The following is a 14,513-nucleotide window of genomic DNA, read 5'->3' on the forward strand; positions in this document are numbered from 1 at the left end:
GGCGTTCATAGCGGAGGTTCCCAGTGCATGCTTGACAACACCGCACCGCACGCGTGGGCTCGAAGAGGCGCCAAATGTATCGTTGGTGAGCCTGTTCCCGCGCTACCGCGCTGTTTACCGCGCAAGCTTCCCGCCCGGCTAGTTTGGCCACGCGTCGGCTAGAAGAGGGACAAATCATGGGCATTTATTGGCAAAAAGCTTTGTAAAAACGAAGTGTTTGGAATGACTTTGGTCATAAGTTTACCCGTGGATGATGAGGTCAAAGTTACACAGAAGGGTGATGATGGACACTCGAGTGCGATAATTAATTCTGCGCTCTACAGTGCACATGGTGGAAGAAACCAACTGTGTGCAATAATGTCGAAGATCGCAGTCGAGTTAGATATACAGACTGTGTGCTGTGAGATCGACATGGTAAACAGATTCGAGAATGGTTAATAAAATCTAAGACCATTGCATATTAAGGTCAAAATAGTGCTAGCAATATACGAGTCTCATACGATGCCATTTCAACGATTGTACCAAAAAAGCTTGAAATATTACAAGGTTCAAATTCCAGAGTTATATGGCTCAAATTCAAAGATTACAAGGTTCAAACTGATATTAGAAATGAAATTCAGCTCATCAGCTGCAAACGCTTGCGCTGATCCGCTGAACATGGATATTAGAGAGGTTCAAACTAATATCACCGCTTCTAAGTCTGGTTTCGAAACCTCACAATTTTTGCAAAGGGGCCAGCCACTGAGAATTCATGTATGGGGTTGACATGATGACTTCCGATTATTCTGTCATCTGAAGTTCCAAAATGAAATTCAGCATTTTTGGAGCCTATTCCATCCTGCCGCAGGCGCCGGCGTTGATCAACAAACCATTCATTTTTGCGAAATAAATGTAGGGCAAACCTCATTTCCTTCAGCACCCTTGCTCTGAGAACAAAGAACCCGGTGAATATAATCTCCGGTATGGTCCCTCGGTAGGAGTTCAAAGTAATTTCTGAGAGATGCAGATCTAGGCATTTGACATGGTTGTTATATTGTATCACATTATCCACCACTGGGCCTAATCTTATCTGCAAAAGAAGAAAATGTGTTAGTGCCTACATGCAGTTTTGAACTTTACTACATGCCTATTTGGTTTGCAGGATTTGTAAAGTGCACTAACATGCCATCTTCGATCTGACATGATTAACATGGGCATTTTATTACATTCTAGAAAAATGTAGCGTTCTTCACAAGAGGTTGGAGTGGATGAAAAGTTCCCCAAGAAAACTTGTACAGATGTATCCAAAGGAGAAATGCTTATTGATTCTAACCATATCAAGCAACCAATATGGGGGGGGGACTTGTATGTACTGAAATCCTCCAAAAGAACCTTAAAAAATTGTAGTACATTGTCATTGTAAACTTGGAAAAAGGTGTCACAAATTGAACTCCCTTATGGTTAACATTTAACTGGAAAGGAATGTTAACATCACCTCGATATATAGCTTCTCCAGGCACGGAAAGCATCTCAGGAAACTAACAACTTGCTCCAGGTTGGGGCCGATAGATTCTAGTGCCAAGACCTTCACTGTGCGCAGTTTCGGGGCCAAGCTTGTCAGAATCATTTTCTGAATGACAGACGAACAAACATCTTCAAAATTAGAAATAATGTTAATTTGTAGAAGGAGAGGTAGAGGGCGGCTGTTGTACCTGAACGGGTGTGGATCCAATAACAAGTTCGGAGTATTTGTCGGACGAGTAGCCCACCACTATCAATTTCGGCGCAGAAATGATATTGATTCTTGTTGGACCTTCTTGATCAACTACAAGTAATCTCTCAAGTGCAGGTGTGTCCTCAATGACCATACCGTGGTACACATCTTGTGATGTCTTCCTGCCACACCAGCAACACACATAAATAGTCCGGAGAGTCATGGAGGTGATGTGGAAGGTACTCAACCCATTGATCGCCTGAAGACAAAGGTACTCGAGTGCAGTACAACCACGGAGCAGGCGCTCCATCTCACCGTTTGAGAGGCAGACGGCGACGAGCTCGAGGTGCTTCAGTCGTGGTAGAATAAGAGCGGGTGCGTCATTAAGGGGGGGAATGGCAGTTCCTGAACTTGGCGACACGTAGCATGGGCGCGAGGCGGAGTGCGGACGTTGGGAGCGACCGCATATGCCCATCATCAAAAGTGAGCTCCTCGAGCTGATCTAGGGCGGGGGATCGGAACCAGTCGTCAAGCTTGGCTTGGTCCTTGCCGTTGGAACAGAACTTGCCCATTCTAAGGCCTCTGGTTGGGCCAAGGTGACTGCCGAGGATCTTGGAGAATGCATCCAAGCTTTTGCGATAGCCATGGCAGAGCTCGTGGGTGTCGATGAGGTCGAGAGGGCTGGAGTTCCATAGGGGGTGATGTCTACTATACAACCTTCTTCTTGTAGACGTTGTTGGGCCTCCAAGTGCAGAGGTTTGTAGGACAGTAGCAAATTTCCCTCAAGTGGATGACCTAAGGTTTATCAATCCGTGGGAGGCGTAGGATGAAGATGGTCTCTCTCAAACAACCCTGCAACCAAATAACAAAGAGTCTCTTGTGTCCCCAACACACCCAATACAATGGTAAATTGTATAGGTGCACTAGTTCGGCAAAGAGATGGTGATACAAGTGCAATATGGATGGTAGATATAGGTTTTTGTAATCTGAAAATATAAAAACAGCAAGGTAACTAATGATAAAAGTGAGCACAAACGGTATTGCAATGCTTCGAAACAAGGCCTAGGGTTCATACTTTCACTAGTGCAAGTTCTCTCAACAATAATAACATAATTGGATCATATAACTATCCCTGAACATGCAACAAATAATCACTCCAAAGTCACTAATAGCGGAGAACAAACGAAGAGATTATTGTAGGGTACGAAACCACCTCAAAGTATCCTTTCTGATCGATCTATTCCAGAGTCCGTAGTAAAATAACACGAAGCTATTCTTTCCGTTCGATCTATCCTAGAGTTCGTACTAGAATAACACCTTAAGACACAAATCAACCAAAACCCTAATGTCACCTAGATACTTCAACGTCACCTCAAGTATCCATGGGTATGATTATACAATATGCATCACACAATCTTAGATTCATCTATTCAACCAACACAAAGAACTTCAAAGAGTGCCCCAAAGTTTCTACCGGAGAGTCAAGACGAAAACGTGTGCCAACCCATATGCATAAGTTCACGAGGTCACGAAACTCGCAAGTTGATCACCAAAACATACATCAAGTGGATCTCGTGAATATCCCATTGTCGCCACAGATAAGCACATGCAAGACATACATCAAGTGTTCTCAAATCCTTAAAGACTCAATCCGATAAGATAACTTCAAAGGGAAAACTCAATCCATTACAAGAGAGTAGAGGGGGAGAAACATCATAAGATCCAACTATAATAGCAAAGCTCACGATACATCAAGATTGTGCCGAATCAAGAACACGAGAGAAAGAGAGAGATCAAACACATAGCTACTGGTACATACCCTCAGCCCCGAGGGTGAACTACTCCCTCCTCTTCATGGAGAGCGCTGATAACCCACAAGTATAGGGGATCGCAATAGTTTTCGAGGGTAGAGTATTCAACCCAAATTTATTGATTGGACACAAGGGGAGCCAAAGAATATTCTCAAGTATTAGCAGTTGAGTAGTCAATTCAACCACACCTGGATAACTTAATATCTGCAGCAAAGTATTTAGTAGCAAAGTAATATGGTAGTAATGGTAACAGTGGCAAAAGTAACAGTAGCAGTTTTGTAGTAATTGAACAGTGGCAACGGAAAAGTAACTAAGCAAAGAGCAATATGTGAAAAGCTCGTAGGCATTGGATCGGTGATGGAGAATTATGCCGGATGCGATTCCTCATGCAATAGTTATAACATAGGGTGACACAGAACTAACTCCAATTCATCAATGTAATGTAGGCATGTATTCCGAATATAGTCAGACGTGCTTACGGAAAAGAACTTGCATGACATCTTTTGTCCTACCCTCCCGTGGCAGCGGGGTCCTATTGGAAACTAAGGGATATTAAGGCCTCCTTTTAATAGAGTACCGGACCAAAGCATTAACACTTAGTGAATACATGAACTCCTCAAACTACGGTCATCACCGGGAGTGGTCCCGATTATTGTCACTTCGGGGTTGCCAGATCATAACACATAGTAGGTGACCATAGACTTGCAAATAGGATCAAGAACTCACATATATTCATGAAAACATAATAGGTTCAGATCTGAAATCATGGCACTCGGGCCCTAGTGACAAGCATTAAGCATAGCAAAGTCATAGCAACATCAATCTCAGAACATAATGGATACTAGGGATCAAACCCTAACAAAACTAACTCGATTACATGGTAAATCTCATCCAACCCATCACCGTCCAGCAAGCCTACGATGGAATTACTCACGCACGGCGGTGAGCATCATCAAATTGGTGATGGAGGATGGTTGATGATGACGACGGCGACGAAGTCCCCTCTCCGGAGCCCCGAACGGACACCAGATCAGCCCTCCCGAGAGAGATTAGGGCTTGGCGGCGGCTCCGTATCGTAAAACGTGATGAATCCTTCTCTCTGATTTTTTCTCCCCGAACGTGAATATATAGAGTTGGAGTTGAGGTCGGTGGAGCACCAGGGGGCCCACGAGGCAGGGGGCGCGCCCAGGGGGGTAGGCGCGCCCCCACCCTCATGGACAGGGTGTGGGTCCCCTGGCCTTGATTCTTTCGCCAGTATTTTTTATTAATTCCAAAAATATTCTCCATGAAGTTTCAGGTCATTCCGAGAACCTTTATTTCCGCAGAAAAGTAACACCATGGCAATTCTGCTGAAAACAACGTCAGTCCGGGTTAGTTCCATTCAAATCATGCAAGTTAGAGTCCAAAACAAGGGCAAAAGTGTTTGAAAAAGTAGATACGATTGAGACGTATCAACTCCCCCAAGCATAAACCTTTGCTTGTCCTCAAGCAGTTCAGTTGATAAACTGAAAGTGATAAAGAAAAAACTTTTACAAACTCCGTTTGCTCTTATCTTCTATATCTAAATAGCTAGCCCCCACTAACTATTTCTCTCAACATGCAAGCATGCCACATCATCGCACAACATGCACGAGAAAAGCCCCACACTCACTATCATATGTCTCGCAAGCATGCCACTTCATCATGAAACCTGCATGAAAAAAGACCTACCTCAACATGCGAATTTCTATTCTATTACTCTATTTGTATTTAATAAACATTTTACAACTATATAGTGATCAAACATAATAAAGTATATGTAGTTTCAGTTTTATCCTTTTATATATGTTTCGTACAATGAATGACATTGAGATATGTTACAAGATATTCCCGCAACAACGTGCGGGGTATCATCTAGTTGTTGTAAATATGTAAAGCCAGCATTCAAGTTTTCAGCAAAGATTATGAACTAACCATATTCACAATAACATTTAGGTCTCATATTTACTCATATCAATGGCATAATCAACTAGCGAGCAATAATAATAAATCTCGGATGACAACACTTTCTCAAAACAATCATAATGTGATATAACAAGATGATATCTCGCTAGCCTTTCTGAGACCGCAAAACATAAATGCAGAGCACCTCTGAAGATCAAGGATTGACTAAACATTGTAATTCATGGTAAAAGAGATCCAGTCATAGTCATACTCAATATAAATTAATAGTAACGGATGCAAATGACAGCGGTGCTCTCCAGCTGGTGCTTTTTAATAAGAGGGTGATGACTCAACATAAAATTAAATAGATAGGCCCTTCGTAGAGGAAAGCAGGGATTTGTAGAGGTGCCAGAGCTCGATTTTGAAATAGAGATAAATAATATTTTGAGCGGCATACTTTCATTGTCAACATAACAACCGAGAGATCTCGATATCTTCCATGCTACACACATTATAGGCGGTTCCCAAACAGAATGGTAAAGTTTATACTCCCCCACCACCAACAAGATCAATCCATGGCTGGCTCGAAACAACGAGTGCCTCCAACTAGCAACAGCCCTGGGGGAGTTTTGTTTGCAATTATTTTGATTTGATTTGCTTAGAGCATGGGACTGGGCATCCCGGTGACCAGCCATTTTCTCGTGAGTGAGGAGCGGAGGCCACTCCTCTTGAATAACCCGCCTAGCATGGAAGATACAGACATCCCTAATTGATACATGAGCTATTCGAGCATACAAAACAGAATTTCATTTGAAGGTTTAGAGTTTGGCACATACAAATTTACTTGGAACGGCAGGTAGATACCGCATATAGGAAGGTATGGCAGACTCATATGGAATAACTTTGGGGTTTATGGAAGTGGATGCACAAGCAGTATTCCCGCTTAGTACAAGTGAAGGCTAGAAAAAAAACTGGGAAGCGACCAACTAGAGAGCGACAACAGTCATGAACATCCATTAAAATTGATAAACATTGAGTGCAAGCATGAGTAGGATATAATCCACCATGAACATAAATATCGTGAAGGCTATGTTGATTTTGTTTCAACTACATGTGTGAACATGTGCCAAGTCAAGTCACTCGAATCATTCAAAGGAGGATACCACCCTATCATACCACATCACAACCATTTTAATAGCATGTTGGCACGCAAGGCAAACCATTATAAACTCCTAGCAAATTAAGCATGGCATGAGCAACTATAATCTATAATTGTCATCGCAAACATGTTTCATTCATAATAGGCTGAATCAGGAACGATGAACTAATCATATTTACAAAAAACAAGAGAGGTCGAGTTCATACCAGCTTCTCTCATCTCAATCAACCCATCATATATCGTCATTATTACCTTTCACTTGCACAACCGAACGGTGTGAATAATAATAGTGCACGTGCATTGGACTAAGCTGGAATCTGCAAGCATTCAATACATAGGAGAAGACAAGATAATATGGGCTCTTTGTTAAATCAACAATAATGCATATAAGAGCCACTTCAACATTTTAATCATGGTCTTCTCCTCTCGACCCCCAAAGGAAAGAAATAAAACTATTGACACGGGAAAGCTCCCAACAAGCAAAAGAAGAACAAGAAATCTTTTTGGGTTTTCTTTTTAATTATTACTACTACAAGCATGGAAATAAACTAGCTAGAAGCTACAACTATTTTTTTGGTTTTTCTTAAGGTTATTCAAACACACAAGAAGAAAGCGAGAAAAGAAAATAAACTAGCATGGATAGTACAATGAAAAAGTATGAGCACCGACAACTAGAATGAGTGTGTGAACATGAATGTAATGTCGGTGAGAAATACGTACTCCCCCAAGCTTAGGATTTTGGCCTAAGTTGGTCTATGCCCATGGATCAAAGTTGTAGTTGGGGTCGTACTGAGGAGGATCCTCGGGGTGCCACTGGTTGGCAAATTCCTCCGGATCCCACTGGTAAACAGACTGAACTTGAGGTTCTCGAGCTGGTGTGAGGTTCCGATGGGCGTGAATGGCCTCCGGCAGAACAAGATACTTGCCTGAAGATAGGTTAAACAAAGAAGGACCAGGAAAAGTAATAGTCTCAAAGTAATTTTTATCAAATATCAGTTTATAGTTAAGCATCTTTTTCTTATTCTTAACAATAAAATCATGTGCTACCATACTCTTATAATCTAGAAAAACAGGACGCAACAACTTTTCTTCTTTCTCATAATGCCTAATAGGTATGTTAAAGTGTGCAGCGAGGCGCGAGGCGAAGATACCTCCCAAGATGGGACCCTTCGTGCGGTTCAGATTTAACCGCTTGGCAACAATAGCACCTAGACTAAAAGTGCTATCACAAAACAAGGCATGGCACAAAATAACAATATCAGGAGCACTAAGGTTTCCACAGTTCCCGCGACCAATTAAACATCTACTAGCAAATATTGCAAAGTAACGCAGAACAGGAAAGTGTATGCTAGTAATTCTTGCATAGGAATCTTTCCTCGTTTCCCTTACAGCAATCATATCAATAAACCCTTCCACATCATTACGATGTGGTTCCTCTATGCTGCCTGCAAAGGGTATCTTACAGACCCGGCAGAAATCAAATAGTGACATCTCCTTAAACTCACCATATATATATATATTATATATATATCCACCGAAGGTGGTGATCTCATAGCATGGAAATGAAAATTTTGCACAAAAATATTAGTGAGTAGGAGATACTGTTCGCGCTAGTCGCAGAGGAAGTCGGTGAGGCCTGCATTCTCAGCCAAATAATAAAAATCATCATGAATCCCGGCTGCCATCAAGAAATCATCACAAGGCCATTCACACGGCCGAACCTCTGCGGTGCGAGAGAGATTATATTTGGGCCTTTTATCCTCTTCACTTTGCTTATCCTTCGAGCTTCGGCTCGAAGCCCCTCAAAAATCTCTTCATCTATTTCTGAAAATTTCTGAAATCTTTAGTAACTCAAAATAAAAGTGAACCAAACTCAACAAAATCGATAGCAACTACTCCCACAAGTGCCTAGAAACTACATCATGCATTAGAACTACTTGGGACCATATAAATTTGACATGCAAGCTCAAGAACAGGGTCACCTAGGCAGCGAAAATTTGTAATGAATAAAGCACTAGAACAAAAACTAATTGGACCATTGGAGGAGTCACATACCGAAGAACAATCCCCCAAAGCAGTTTTGTGAGTGGAGCTTTGAGCAAGGAGGTCGAAAATCGCAGCAAGATGAGCTAGAACTCGTGCTTGAGCTGGTTGGTGATTTTTTTGGGAGGAAGAAGGAGTGTGTGGTGGCTGGAATAAGTGGAGGGGGGCCACCAGGGGCGCGCCTAGGGGGTGGGCGCGCCCTGGACCCTCGTGGCCAGGTGCTTGCTCGCCCTGATGTGTTCTCAGTGCCAAATATTCTCAAATATTCTAGAAAAAATCATATTTCATTTTCGGGGCATTTGGAGAACTTTTATTTTCGGGGTATTTTTTATTGCACAGATAATTCAGAAAACAGACAGAAAATACTATTGTTGCTTTATTTAATCTAAATAACAGAAAGTAAAAGGAGGGTACAGAAGGTTGTGCTTTCTAACTTCATCCATCTCATGCTCATCAAAAGGAATCCACTAACAAGGTTGATCAAGTCTTGTTAACAAACTCTTTCCGAATAACATGGAACCGGAGAAATTTCGAATGACACTAGGTTTCCTCAATGGGGATATGTACATCCCCAACAATAAGAATATCATATTTCTTGTTGACAGTAGGAAGAGGAAATTCAAAACCTCCAATAGTAATCGATGGAATTTTTCCAATAAAATTGATACTATGGACTTGAGGTTGTTTCCTCGGAAAGTGTACCGTATGCTCATTACCATTAACATGAAAAGTGACATTGCTTTTTTTGCAATCAATAACGGCCCCTGCAGTATTCAAAAAGGGTCTACGAAGGATAATTGACATACTATCGTCCTCGGGAATATCAAGAATAACAAAGTCTGTTAAAATAGTAACGTTTGCAACCACAACAGGCACATCCTCACAAATACCGACAGGTATAACAGTTGATTTATCGACCATTTGCAAAGATATTTCAGTAAGTGTGAACTTATTCAAATCAAGTCTACGATATAAAGAGAGGGTCATAACACTAACACTGGCTCCAAGATCACATAAAGCAGTTCTAACATAGTTTCTTTTAATGGAGCAAGGTATAGTTGGTACTCCTGGATCTCCCAGTTTCTTAGGTATTCCACCCTTAAAGGTATAATTAGCAAGCATGGTGGAAATTTCAGCTTCCCGTATTTTTCTTTTATTTGTAACAATATCCTGTTGGGGAACGTAGTAATTTCAAAAAATTCCTACGCACACACAGGATCATGGTGATGCATAGCAACGAGAGGGGAGAGTGTGTCCACGTACCCTCGTAGACCGAAAGCGGAAGCGTTAGCACAACGCGGTTGATGTAGTCGTACATCTTCATGATCTGACTGATCCAAGTACCGAACGTACGACACCTCCGAGTTCAGCACACGTTCAGCTCGATGACGTCCCGCGGACTCTGATCCAGCAGAGCTTCATGGGAGAGTTCCGTCAGCACGACGGCGTGGTGACGGTGATGATGTTGCTACCGACGCAGGGCTTCGCCTAAGCACCGCTACGATATGATCGAGGTGGAATATCATGGAGGGGGGCACCACACACGGCTAAGAGATCAAGAGATCAATTGTTGTGTCTATGGGGTGCCCCCTGGCCACGTATATAAAGGAGTGGAGGAGGGGGAGAGGGCCGGCCCCTATGGCGCGTCCTGGAGGAGTCCTACTCCCACCGGGAGTAGGATTCCTCCCCTTCCAAGTAGTAGGAGTAGGAGACAAGGAAGGGGAAGAGAGAAGAGAAGGTAGGAGGGGGCGCCGCCCCTCCCCTTAGTCCAATTCGGACTAGTCATTGGGGGGCGCGCGGCCTGCCTCTCTCTCTCCCCCCTAAAGCCCAATAAGGCTCATATACTTCTTCCTCCGTATTCCCGTAACTCCCCGGTACTCCGAAAAATACCCGAACCACTCGGAACCTTTCTGATGTCCGAATATAGTCGTCCAATATATCGATCTTTACGTCTCGAACATTTCGACACTCCTCGTCATATCCCCGATCTCATCCGGGACTCCGAACTACCTTCGGTACATCAAAACACAAAAACTCATAATACAATCGTCCCCGAACTTTAAGCGTGCGGACCCTACGGGTCTGAGAACTATGTAGACATGACCGATACACGTCTCCGGTCAATAACCAATAGCAGAACCTGGATGCTCATATTGGCTCCCACATATTCTACGAAGATCTTTATCGGTCAAACCGCATAACAACATACGTTGTTCCCTTTGTCATCGGTATGTTACTTGCCCGAGGTTCGATCGTCGGTATCTCAATACCTATTTCAATCTCGTTACCGGCAAGTCTCTTTACTCGTTCTGTAATACATCATCCTGCAACTAACTCATTAGTCACAATGCTTGCAAGGCTTATAGTGATGTGTATTACCGAGTGGGCCCAGAGATACCTCTCCGACAATCGGAGTGAGAAATCCTAATCTCGAAATACGCCAACTCAACAAGTACCTTCGAAGACACCTGTAGAGCACCTTTATAATCACCCAGTTACGTTGTGATGTTTGGTAGCACACAAAGTGTTCCTCTGGTAAACTGGAGTTGCATAATCTCATAGTCATAGGAACATGTATAAGTCATGAAGAAAGCAATAGCAACATACTAAACGATCAAGTGCTAAGCTAACGGAATGGGTCAAGTCAATTACATCATTCTCCTAATGATGTGATCCTGTTAATCAAATGACAACTGATGTCTATGGCTAGGAAACATAACCATCTTTGATCAACGAGCTAGTCAAGTAGAGGCATACTAGTGACACTCTGTTTGTCTATGTATTCACACATGTACTAAGTTTCCGGTTAATACAATTCTAGCATGAATAATAAACATTTATCATGATATAAGGAAATAAATAATAACTTTATTATTGCCTCTAGGGCATATTTCCTTCAGTCTCCCACTTGCACTAGAGTCAATAATCTAGTTCACATTGCCATGTGATTTAACACTAATAGTTCACATCACCATGTGATTAACACCCATAGTTCACATCGTAATGTGACCAACACCCAAAGAGTTTACTAGAGTGTGATCATGTTTTGCTTGTGAGAGAAGTTTAGTCAATGGGTCTGCCACATTCAGATCCGTATGTATTTTGCAAATCTCTATGTCAACAATGCTCTGCATGGTGCTACTCTAGCTAATTGCTCCCACTTTCAATATGTATCCAGATTGAGACTTAGAGTCATCTGGATCAGTGTCAAAACTTGCATCGACGTAACCCTTTACGACGAACCTTTTGTCACCTCCATAATCGAGAAGCATATCCTTATTCCACTAAGGATAATTTTGACCGCTGTCCAGTGATCTACTCCTAGATCACTATTGTACTCTTTTGCCAAACTCAGTGTAAAGTATACAATAGGTCTGGTACACAGCATGGTATACTTTATAGAACCTATGGCTGAGGCATAGGGAATGACTTTCATTCTCTCTCTATCTTCTGCCGTGGTCGGGCTTTGAGTCTTACTCAACTTCACACCTTGCAACACAGGCAAGAACTCCTTCTTTGACTGTTCCATTTTGAACTACTTCAAAATCTGGTCAAGGTATGTACTCATTGAAAAAACTTATCAAGCGTCTTGATCTATCTCTAGAGATCTTGATGCTCAATATGTAAGAAGCTTCATCGAGGTCTTTCTTTGAAAAACTCTTTTTCAAACACTCCTTTATGCTTTCCAGAAAATTCTACATTATTTCCGATCAACAATATGTCATTCACATACACTTATCAGAAATGTTGTGGTGCTCCCACTCACTTTCTTGTAAATACAGGCTTCACCGCAAGTCTGTATAAAACCATATGCTTTGATCAACTCATCAAAGCGTACATTCCAACTCCGAGATGCTTGCACCAGTCCATAGATGGATCGCTGGAGCTTGCACATTTTGTTAGCACCTTTAGGATCGACAAAACCTTCTGGTTGCATCATATACAACTCTTCTTTAAGAAATCCATTAAGGAATGTAGTTTTGACATCCATTTGCCAGATTTCATAAAATGTGGCATTTTGCTAACATGATTCGGACAGACTTAAGCATCGCTACGAGTGAGAAAATCTCATCGTAGTTAACACCTTGAACTTTGTCAAAACCTTTTTCGACAAGTCTAGCTTTGTAGATAGTAACACTACTATCAGCGTCCGTCTTCCTCTTGAAGATCCATTTATTTTCTATGGCTTGCCGATCATCGGACAAGTCAACCAAAGTCCACACTTTGTTCTCGTACATGGATCCCATCTCAGATTTCATAGCCTCAAGCCATTTTGCGGAATCTGGGCTCATCATCGCTTCCTCATAGTTCGTAGGTTCATCATGCTCAAGTAACATGACCTCCAGAACAGGATTACCGTACCACTCTGGTGCGAATCATACTCTGGTTGACCTACGAGGTTCGGTAGTAACTTCATCTGAAGTTACATGATCATCATCATTAGCTTCCTCACTAATTGGTGTAGGAGTCACAGGAACAGATTTCTGTGATGAACTACTTTCCAATAAGGGAGCATGTACAGTTACCTCATCAAGTTCTACTTTCCTCCCACTCACTTCTTTCGAGAGAAACTCCTTCTCTAGAAAGGATCCATTCTTAGCAACAAATGTCTTGCCTTCGGATCTGTGATAGAAGGTGTACCCAACTATCTCCTTTGGGTATCCTATGAAGACACATTTATCTGATTTGGGTTTGAGCTTATCAGGATGAAACTTTTTCACATAAGCATCGCAACTCCAAACTTTAAGAAATGACAACTTTGGTTTCTTGCCAAACCACAGTTCATATAGTGTCGTCTCAACGGATTTAGATGGTGCCCTATTTAACGTGAATGCAGCTGTCTCTAATGCATAGCCCCAAAATGATAGTGGTAATCGGTAAGAGACATCATAGATTGCACCATATCTAATAAAGCACGGTTACGATGTTCGGACACACCATTACGCTGTGGTGTTCTAGGTGGCATGAGTTTGTGAAATTATTCCACATTGTTTTAATTGAAGACCAAACTCGTAACTCAAATATTCGCCTCTGCGATTAGATCATAGAAACTTTATTTTCTTGTTACGATGATTTTCCACTTCACTCTGATATTCTTTGAACTTCTCATATGTTTCAGACTTATGTTTCTTCAAGTAGATATACCCATATCTGCTCAAATCATCTGTGAAGGTCAGAAAATGACGATACCCGCCGCGAGCCTCAACACTCATCGGACCTCATACATCAGCATGTATTATATCCAATAAGTCAGCTGCTCACTCCATTGTTCCTAGGGAACGGAGTCTTAGTCATCTTTGCCCATGAGGCATGGTTCGCAAGCATCAACTGATTCATAATCAAGTGATTCCAAAAGCCCATCAGCATGGATTTTCTTCATGCGCTTTACACCAATATGACCTAAACGGCAGTGCCACAAATAAGTTGCACCATCATTATTAACTTTGCATCTTTTGTCTTCAATGTTATGAATACTATGATCGAGATCCAACAAACCATTTTCATTGGGTGTATAACCATAGAAGGTTTTATTCATGAAAACAGAATAACAATTATTCTCTAACTTAAATGAATAACCGTATTGCAATAAACATGATCAAATCATATTCTTGCTCTATGCAAAAACCAAATAACATTTATTTAGGTTCAACACTAATCTCGAAAGTATAGGGAGTGTGCGATGATGATCATATCATTCTTGGAATTACTTCCAACACACATCGTCACTTCACCCTTAACTAGTCTCTGTTCATTCTGCAACTCCTGTTTCAAGTTACTAGGGTTGCTACAAACACTAGTAAAGTACACATCAATAACATGAATATCCAATATACCTTTGTTCACCTTGCCATCCTTCTTATCTGCCAAATACTTGGCGCAGTTC

This window comes from Triticum aestivum, chromosome 5D (genome assembly GCF_018294505.1).
Source record: "Triticum aestivum cultivar Chinese Spring chromosome 5D, IWGSC CS RefSeq v2.1, whole genome shotgun sequence".
NCBI classification, from domain to species: domain Eukaryota; kingdom Viridiplantae; phylum Streptophyta; class Magnoliopsida; order Poales; family Poaceae; genus Triticum; species Triticum aestivum.